This window comes from Arachis hypogaea, chromosome 18 (genome assembly GCF_003086295.3).
Source record: "Arachis hypogaea cultivar Tifrunner chromosome 18, arahy.Tifrunner.gnm2.J5K5, whole genome shotgun sequence".
NCBI lineage: Eukaryota > Viridiplantae > Streptophyta > Magnoliopsida > Fabales > Fabaceae > Arachis > Arachis hypogaea.
This window is the reverse complement of record NC_092053.1, coordinates 77,192,420-77,203,382: the sequence shown is the minus strand read 5'-3', so window position 1 is coordinate 77,203,382 and position 10,963 is coordinate 77,192,420.

Sequence of the window (10,963 nt, the reverse complement as noted above, 5' to 3'; positions counted from 1 at the left end):
TTGCATTCAAAATTATGCATGTTTGAACCTAAATCTGCACAAAATGAAATGATAACTCAAAGAGATTAACTCTAATTCTAAGTATGCAATATAGCTCTAATAAATCGAGCTTTCTGACTATTTCCCTGACATGGCGGAAATTGGCGAGTCAAGAATTGTTATAAAATATGCGTTGCAAATATAGTTCTTAACCAACCAGAAATCTGCTTATCAATTTAGAAGGGTGTCACAAAAATTAAAATCAAAATACTGAGAGTATGAATCCCAGGTCGTCTCCCAACGAGTTGCAGAAAGGTGTGCTATTTTATTAATGAGATGTTTTCAAAAAGAGTTTGAGTTGAATAAACAGGAAATTAAATTGGAGAAATTAAGTAATTTAAATAAAAGCCTTGACTGGGAGTAGATTAGTTGGAAGCCCTATTCTTGTTGCAGTACTCTCAGGATTAATTGATAATTGAAGGTTATTCTGTTTAGTTATCCCTTACTAGGTAAGGGAAGGTCAAATAAGTTGGAATACTGTTTCTATTCACAAGGTCAAATCCGCTCAATTAAAAAGGATTAGTGTCAGTGACTAGAGAGCATCCCAACAATAAACCCAATTACAATTTTTCCTTTAAGCACCCCAACTCAAGGGTTCCTTTCAATCAAATCCCCATCAAGTTAGGGAACTACTCGCTCATTGTGAATGTAGAACTCATAACATGGGAAAAGGAATTAAAGAAAGACATGATAAATAAAACTCAAAGGAATCAATTGAAAATAAAGGTAACTTTTGTATTAATAAATTTTAAAATAATCCAATAGTAAAATTGAGTAAATTAAAGGACATGGAAGAGTAAAGCCAAGTAAAGAAAATGAACTAGAATGACGAAGTCTTGATGAGGTAATAACTCTTCTCAATATCCTAATACAAAGAGCAATAGAAAATAAAATCCTAAGAACTATGAATGTGTAGAGAGAAAACCTAGAGGAGGAGTAAAACTAGATCTAAAAACTAAAACTTTGTAGAATGAATGTTGTTTTTGGTTTCTACATGTCCTCTGGCTCTAGTCTGCTTTTTTGGGCCGAAAACAGGGTCAAAACAGGGCCCAAAATCGCCCCCAGCGATTCTGCAGCTTATGCAGATCGCGCACGTCACGTGATCGCGTCATTCGTGCGGCCGCATCATGCGGCGTTTTGCTTTTCCACGCGGGCGCGTCGTCCACGCCTCCGCGTCACTTGTGCTATTCCAATCCACGCGGTTGCATGAGCCATGCAGCCGCGTCACTGCGATTTCCTCTCTTTCGCGCGGTCGCGTGAGCCATGCGGCCGCGTCACTTCTCGCTGGTCATCTCCTCAATTTCTTGTGTTCTCTCCATTTTTGCAAGTTTCCTTTCCAATCTCCAACTCATTCATGCCCTATAAAGCCTGAAACATTTAACACACAGATCACGGCATCGAATGGAATAAAGGAGAATTAAAATACATAATTAAAAGTCTCTAGGAAGCAAGTTTTCAATCATAAAGCATCTTTAGGAAGGAATTATAAATGCATGCTTATTTAATGAATAAGTGGGTAAAGATCATGATAAAACCACACAATTAAACACAATATAAACCATAAAATAGTGGTTTATCAACCTCCCCACACTTAAACATTAGCATGTCCTCATGCTTAGTTGAATGAGATAAAATAAATGAGTAGGAACATGTAAAACTCATGCAATGCAATGCAACCTATATATGTGAATGCAACTATATGATCCTTGTCCACTTGATCAATAGTAAATAACCTCTTCAAAAAAATTACAAATCAAATTCCACTAATTCAATTCTCATGCAGTAAGAACAGATAAAAATGCAAGAAGGTAGCTCATGAAAGCAGGGAACATAGAATTTTAAGCATTGAACCTTCACTGATGATGTATGTACGCTCTAATCTCTCTAGTGTATAGGGCAATCACTTTATCCTTCTCTAATCATGCTCTCTAATTTTTGTTTTTCTCCTAATCAATCAACAACATTTAATATACCAATGCAAACATCATGAGGTCTTTTCAAGGTTGTAATGGGGCCAAGGTAAGGGTAAGGATACATATGTGGCTAAGTAAGCTTATAAACTGAATCTTTAATTAACCCAAGCTTTAACATAACCTATTCTATACAACTTTAGAATTCATACCTAGCTACCCAGAATTTCCCTTTCACATTCCATACTCATGTATCAACTTTTTATTTTAATTTTATCATACATGCATTGATCTTTGAATTCTTAACTTAACATTGGGGTAATTTTGTCCCCTTATTTATTTATTGAATATTTTTGGTTTTTTTTAAATAAACATAAAAATAAACATAGCTTATCAATGCTCATAGATTTTTAATTTTTATAGTTTCACATTAGTAGGTCTCCAAATTTCCATTATATTATCATGACACATTTCCTTATTATCTTTTGTTTCCACAATTTTCCATACTTAATTAGCACACACAATTCTATCTTAAGCTAACCAAAGATTCAGTTTGGAATATATAATTGTTTTTCCGCTTAAGGCTAGTAATGTGGTAAAATATAGAGCAAATGGGATTTAAAGGCTCAAAGTGGCTAACAAAGGTAATTGAAAGGGTATGCTTAATTTGGATAAGTGAGATAAACAATCAATGGCCTCAATCATATGCAAACATATAAATATAATAAACATTGGACATATAGGATGGAACAAAATATAGATTACAATCATAGAGAAGTAAACACACAAGAATAAAATAATTATGGTTAAATAATGTAACCATGCATAAAGGCTCAAATCTCACAGGTTGTGTGTTCTTTAGCTCAAAATCATGTTCTAAATACAACTTCAAACAAATTTAACATAAAAGTTTTAATTAAAATTAGTGAAATTTTGTTCCAAAAATAGAGTCTTAGAAGAAACTTATTGTCTTTTCAATCAAGTAGAACATGCATGCAACTAATCTACTACTATGCAACTTATCCTATTCTCCAAAAGAAAAACTAACTAAATATCCTAATTTATTGGTGTTTAAGGAAGAGAAATTACCTCCGGAAGTCGGGTACTGACCGACCTCCCCACACTTAAGGCTTTGCACCGTCCTCGATGCCATCTGTCAGAAACAAAGGTGGGCTGGTAGCAGTATCTCCACAGTCTGGGCCATCATGGCTTCTTGTGCTGGTAAAGAAAGTGGAGTCCGGGGTGTCCGAGTCCTTGAATTTTCCCATAATCAGCTCCTTGAGGTATGTGAATCGGCGCTTGTTACGGTGCTCTCTCATCTTAGCTTTATGTTCCTGCCGATCCAACCTTTCGAGTATCTGATGGAGTAGTTGGTCTGTTGTAGGTGCTTGTGGTGTTGAAGACGGAATATCTTCAACCGGTTCAGTAGGATGGCTTGTGGCGGCTGGTGGAGGTCTGATGTATTTCCCGTTAGGGACATATTGATCATCCCGTGGAAGCATGGCTTTGGTGTCCCCAGCTCTGTAGGAGACTCCGGCTGCGGAGACAAGATCTGAGACTAAGGCGGGAAAAGGTAAGTTGCCTGCAATTTGTACGTGTCCCATGGCATTCCGGATGTGTCTTGGTAGGTTCAGAGGTTGGTCTGTAAGGATGCACCATAGTAGAACGGCCATGTCTGCAGTGAAGGAGGACTCGTGAGTGCTCGGAAAGACGTAACGGGACATGATCTGTGCCCATACGCGAGCCTCCAAGGTAAGTGCTGAAGCCGATATTCCCTTAGGGCGAGTATGATGATATCCGTAGATCCAGCGGCTGCCAGGTAGTGCGATAACTCTGAGAATGGCATCCCAGTCAAATTGGTACATCTGGCGCTTGAGTGCGGCATCTTGAAAGGCGTCCAAACCTTCTGGAATAGGCGGAAGACCGAGAGCTCTTTGAATGGCCTCTTCTGTAATGGGGACTTGCTTCTGATGGACAAAGACAGACTGCAAGGTTGGCAAGTGGAAGTTGGAGTAGAACTCGACTACCCAAGAAAGATTGACCTGCCTCGGCTGTCTCTGTAGGAAACCCCATTGTCTTTGTGCAATTTGCGGCTCAACAAAGGTAGCAATATGGTTTGGGAGGAGAAGAAGGTATTCGTTGTTGTAGCTCCTTTCTGCCAGGGGAACATCTGCTCACAGTAGCGATTGGGAAATCACGCAGTGTCCTTTGCTGGGAAGGCTTTTTCTTTATCATCAACCTTTATAATCCTCTTAGTTCTTTTTGTTGAGGGTTTAACTGCAGTTGAAGAGGGTTCTTCCACTAATGCTCTTTTTGTTCCTCTTCTTGCTGGTTGTTTGGGAGTAGCCTTCTCCTTTCCTTTCTTGGTGGCCATCCTGAAAAAGGGAAAAGGAAGGAAATTAAGTTCAAAGAGAAAGAGCAAGGAAGAGGGTTGTAGGAGTGATAATCAATGCACGGTAAAGAGGATGTCATTAACACATGGTCATGACTACATGTGAAAAGGTCATCAATGAAAATATAGCAAGTGCATATGAGGACAATTAAATGCAAGGGGTTTATTGGCATGCAGGCAAAGGCATGAGTAGCATAGATCAAGCATTGAATTAGTCAAATTTTTTATCACTCATAACAAACTAGCCATCACGTTTGTATTGACAATTAAATTTAATTAATATAATAGTAAAAGGAATTTGTGAAAAGCAAGCATTGAATGTTAGAGTAGAATAACGTAGGAAAGTGCATAATGCCATATGGGCTTTTTCACAAACACATAGCATGCATGGGACAGAGGGTATAGAAAGTATTAAATTAAACATGCAAGCAACCCTTTTAAAAAGTAATATATAATTGTCAAACAAATTTACAGCAATTCACAAGCATATAGTGAGAAATAATGACTCAAATAAGATTCCAACACCAAGTAAAAAGGAAAAAAAAGAAAAAGAAAATATGGATAATGAAAGTAAAAAGAAAAGAAAAGAAAGTAAAATATAAAAGAAGAAGAAAAATAGAAAAGTAAGGGGAGAAGAAGAAAAGAAAACCTTGTTAATGGAGGTGAGAGAGAGAGGGAGAGAGTAGAAAGTGAGAAAGAAGGAGGAAGGAAGAAAGGGAGGAGGAAGAAATAAGGAGGGAAAAGAGAAAATAGGATTTGGGGAGAAAAAGATAAGATAAGTGGCAGATCAGGGAAGCTGTGCGGCGCAATCGACGCGGTCGCGTGGGGCATGCAGTCGCACGAATTGCGCTTATGATAATTGACGCGGTCGCGTTGGTCACGCGGTCGTGTGACCCGTTTCATGCTACTGGCGCGAGGGTAGCCTCGCACTCGCACAACTCTCTGTTTGAAAGTTTATTTTTACCAAATCTGGGGTGACGCGATCGCGTGGGGCATGCGATCGCGTGAGTGGCCATGAGAAGGACATGACGCGGTCGCGTCGGTCACGCGGCCGCGTGGGAAGGATTGTGCGTTCAGCACCAATCCAGCACCACTCTAGCACAACTTTTGGTCGTGCACCCTTTTCACGTCGAATTTCGGGGCACGCGGTCGCGTGGGTCACGCGGTCACGTGGGAGGCCAATGTTCCCATGTGACGCGGATGCGTCGGTGATGCGGTCGTGTGGGGCGATTTGTGCCACTGGCACGCCTCCAGCCACGCTCTTGTGGGACTCTCTGTTTGTTTAATATTTCCTCCCATCTCCTGCGACGCGGACGCGTCAATGAGGCAATCGCATCGCGTGAAAATTATTTTTTTTTATTAAAAATAAAAGTATGTAAATGCAGATGCACGAAACGTACTAATAAAGAGAAGAGTTATTAAATAGAAAAACTAATAATAAAGAAAAGAACGATCATACCATGGTGGTTTGTCTCCCACCTAGCACTTTGCTTTAACGTCCGTAAGTTGGACGCTCCACAAACTCAGGCTTTGGCTATGTGAGGATCTTCCAAGAGAAAGATCTAGAGCTCCTTGTTTTTCTTCAGCTTCTCGCCATGGTACAACTTTAAACGATGTCCATTAACTTTGATAAGTTCAGAGCTTGAAGGATGGCTTAGGTGATAAACTCCGTATGGTTCGGCCTTCTCTACTCTGTATGGACCTTCCCATCTTGATCTCAACTTGTCTGGCATGAGTCTCAGTCGAGATTTGTAAAGGAGGACTAAGTCCCCAGGTTGGAACTCTTTTCTCTTAATGTGCTGATCATGTACAGCCTTCATCTTCTCCTTGTATAGTCTTGAGTTCTCATAAGCTTCTTGGCGAAGGCTTTCCAGTTCTTGCAGTTGCAACTTCCTTTCAGCTCCGGCTTTCTCAATTCCCATGTTGCACTCCTTTACTGCCCAAAAGGCTTTGTGCTCTATTTCAACAGGGAGATGACAAGCTTTTCCATAAACTAAGCGGAAAGGACTCATCCCAATGGGTGTTTTGTATGCTGTTCTGTATGCCCAGAGTGCATCTTGTAGCCTGGTGCTCCAGTCTCTTCTATGAGGTTTGACTATCTTCTGTAAGATACGCTTTATCTCTCTATTTGACACCTCGGCTTGCCCATTAGTCTGAGGATGGTAGGCTGTTGCAACCTTATGAATTATCCCATGCTTCTTCATTAATCCTGTTAGTCTCCTGTTACAAAAATGGGTGCCTTGATCGCTCACGATTGCTCGTCGTGATCCAAAGCGACAAATAATGTGGTTTCTCACAAAGAAAACAACAGTGTTAGCATCATCAGTGCGGGTAGGAATTGTTTCCACCCATTTGGAAACGTAATCCACAGCTAACAATATATAAAAATAACCATTAGAATTTGGAAATGGACCCATGAAGTCAATGCCCCAAACATCAAAAATTTTACAAAAAAGCATAATTTGTTGAGGCATCTCATCCCTCTTGGATATATTACCAAATTTTTGGCATGGGAAACAAGATCTACAAAATTCAGCAGCGTCTCTAAAAAGAGTAGGCCACAAGAATCCACAGTCTAAGATTTTTCTAGCTGTTCTTTGAGGGCCAAAATGTCCTCCACTCTCAGATGAGTGACAGGCCTCTAAGATGGACTGGAATTCTGATTGAGGCACACACCGTCTAATTACCTGGTCAGCGCCACATCTCCATAAATATGGGTCATGCCATATATAATATTTAGACTCGCTTTTCAGCTTGTCTCTTTGATGCTTAGAAAAGTTTGGAGGAAAGGTGCGGCTAACTAGACAATTAGCTACAGGTGCATACCAAGGGACTACCTCAGATACTGCTTGCAAGTTATCAAATGGGAAATTATCAGCTATAGGAGTAGGGTCATCTGTAATGTGTTCAAGGCGACTCAAATGGTCTGCCACTAAATTCTGGTTACCACTCCTATCCTTAATTTCTAAATCAAATTCTTGTAATAGCAGTATCCAACGTATAAGCCTTGGTTTGGACTCCTTTTTAGCTAATAGATACTTTAGAGCTGCGTGGTCTGAGTACACTACTACCTTCGAACCAAGTAAATAGGCTCGGAATTTATCCAGAGCAAAAACAATAGCAAGAAGCTCTTTCTCGGTAGTAGTGTAATTGGACTGAGTGGCATCTAAGGTTTTAGACGCATAAGCAATAACAAAGGGGTCCTTACCTTCACGCTGAGCCAGTGCGGCTCCTACTGCATGGTTGGAGACGTCGCATATTATTTCAAATGGCTGGCTCCAGTCTGGTCCTCTCACAATTGGAGCTTGAGTCAGGACGGTCTTCAGCTTATCAAACGCTTGTTTGCAATCCTCACTGAACTCGAACTCGATATCCTTCTGCAGTAGTCTGGATAAGAGAAGTGCTACTTTACTGAAGTCCTTAATGAATCTCCTGTAAAAACCTGCATGGCCAAGGAACGAACGGACTTCCCTCACAGAGGAGGGGTAAGGTAAACTAGAAATAACATTCACCTTTGCTAGATCTACAGAAATGCCAGTATTAGACACAACATGTCCTAGTACAATCTCTTGTTTAACCCTAAAGTGACATTTTTCAAAATTTAATACAAGGTTTGTACTGACACATCTATCCAATACTCTAGATAGTCCATCTATGCAAAGGCTAAAGGAATCGCCATATACACTAAAATCATCCATAAAAACTTCCATACAGTTCTCAATAAGATCAGAGAAAAGACTCATCATGCACCTTTGAAAGGTAGTTGGCGCATTGCACAAGCCAAAAGGCATTCTCTTGTAAGCATAAGTCCCAAAAGGACATGTAAAAGTGGTCTTTTCCTGATCCTCAGGAGCTATATGAATCTGAAAATAACCTGTGTAACCATCTAGAAAACAATAATGTGATTTACCTGACAGGCGATCCAGCATTTGATCAATGAATGGAAGAGGATAGTGATCCTTACGAGTGGCCTGGTTGAGGCGTCTGTAGTCAATGCAGACCCTCCAGGCATTCTGAACTCTGGTTGCCATGAGCTATCCGTGCTCATTCTTCACTGTAGTGACTCCAGACTTCTTGGGCACCACTTGTACTGGGCTTACCCATTCACTGTCTGAAATGGGGTAGATGATATCTGCCTCCAGTAGTCTGGTCACTTACTTCTTGACAACCTCTAAGATAGTGGGGTTCAGTCTTCTCTGGGGTTGACGGACAGGTCTTGCTCCCTCTTCTAAAAATATCCTATGCTCATAGACTTGAGGGTTGATGCCTACTATGTCTGCCAAACTCCAACCAATTGCCTTCTTGTGCCTCCTCAGCACACTAAGTAACTGCTCTTCCTGTTGAGAAGTGAGTTTCCTTGCAATGATAACTGGAAACTTCTGCTCGTCTTCAAGGTAAGCATATTTGAGGTGTGGAGGAAGGGGTTTCAATTCTAACTTCTGATCATGGTCAGGCTCTGGGTTGTCTAGAGCTGGTAACAATGGTAAAGCACTGTCATTGTCCTCTGAGAATGTCCCCACACTTGGACTTTGTCCTATGTACTTCTCTTCAAATTCCTCCTGGTGAACTTCAGCCACGGTTTCATCTATAATGTCACACTGGAGGATAGAATGATCCTCCGGAGGATGCTTCATAACTCTATTCAGATTGAAGATTACTACTCGGCCATCTATTTCAAAAGAGTATGTTCCTGAAAAAGCATCTAATTTGAACTTCGAGGTCTTCAGGAATGGTCTTCCGAGTAGGATTGATGATGGCTTCTCTGAGTCATTTTGGGGCATCTCCAGGATATAAAAATCAATGGGAAATGTGAGCCCCTTAACGCCCACTAATACATCTTCAGCAACTCCAGCCACTGTAATAATGCTTTTATCTGCTAACACAAAATGAGCTGCCGACCTTTTTAAGGGAGGGAGCGTCAAAATATCATATATAGACAAAGGCATTATACTGACACATGCTCCTAAATCACACATGCAGTCAGAAAATACTACACCACCAATAGTACAATTAACCATACAAGGACCTGGGTCGTTACACTTTTCAGGTAAACCTCCCATTAAAGCAGATATGGAACTTCCTAAAGGAATAGTTTCTAATTCATTAATTTTGTCCTTATGTATACATAAATCTTTTAGAAACTTTGCATATTTAGGTACCTGTTGAATAACATCAAAAAGAGGAACAGTTACCTCAACCTTTTTTAATATCTCTACCATTTTGGGATCAGGTTCCAGCTGCTTCCTGTGCTTCCTTGCAAGTTGTGGAAATGGAATGGGAGTGGCGTCTTCTGCAGTATCTGCGCCCTGTGGTGCTTACTCCTGTGGTTGAATTTCTTCTTTTTTAGCTATGTCCTGTATGTCCTCTTCCTCTTCAACAGCTTCTATTTCCACCACCTCTTCAGTTGAGGCGTGTTCTGGTGGGCTTGGCTCCTCCTGATTCCTCTCCTGCAGTGTGGTTCTGGACCTTAGGGTGATGGCATTAATGCCACCCTTTGGATTGGGTAATGGTTGAGAGGGAATTCCACTGGAGCTCAAAGGCTGGTTATTGGAGTTATTCATTGATCCAATCTGTGAGACAAGAGCTTGCAAAGTAGAGTTCAGACCTTTTAGTGTAGCATAAAGGTTATTTTCCATGGTCTATTGTCTCCGATCAATAGATTGTAGTAAGTCATCATTATAAGATGAAGAAGGATAAGTAATTTGAGAGGTCTGCTGTTGGGTATTCTGTGGTCCTTGGGATTGCCTCAGGTGAGGTACTCTGTAAGGCTGGTTCTAGTTCTGTTGCCTATTGTTATTGTTATTCCACCTCTGATTTCCCTGATTGTCTCTGCCTCCTCTGTTGTTGTTGTCCCTCCAATTCTGGTTAGAATTGTCCTGCCATCCATGGCTGTAATTGCCACTTTGATTGTACCCTTGGTTGGGACGGTCATAGAAGTTATGAGTGGCTGCCACGGTGTTGTCTTCCTGCTGGAGCTGTGGACATTCATCAGTATAATGGCTATAATCAGTATAGATTCTGCAAACTCTCTGTGGGACTAACTGTTGGCTTTGCTGTGGTGGAGAAGGTTGAGCTTGCTGAACTTGTTGTTGATTCAATTGCATCTGCTTCAGCAAGTTGGTCATTTCACAGATACTCTGAGTTAGAGCAGCAGTCTCTCTGCTAGAGGATACTTCTGCAATGGCTTTTGAACGGCCTTGTTTCTACCTGTGATTCCGAGTAGATTCAACTAAGTCGCTGATCAATTGCCATGCCTCATCAGTGGTCTTGTACTTTTTCATAGACCCATTGCTAGCACTTTCCAATGTGGTCTTATCTTGGGGCCTCATGCCCTGTGTGACGTAACCGAGCAACACTATCTTGTCAATCATATGGTGGGGGCAAGCTTTCAGAAGATTATTGAAGTGCTCCCAGTATTCATAGAGAGTCTCAGATTCGTCCTGAACATTCATGGAAATGTCTTTCCTCAATTTATCAGTAACTTCAGCTGGAAAGAACTTTTCCAAAAATTCTCTTCTAAGTGTATCCCAGTCGGATACAGTTGCTGCGGGTTGAGTGTAGTACCAATCTCTTGCCTTTCCCTCAAGAGAAAATGGGAAAGCTTTCAACAGAATTGAAGTTT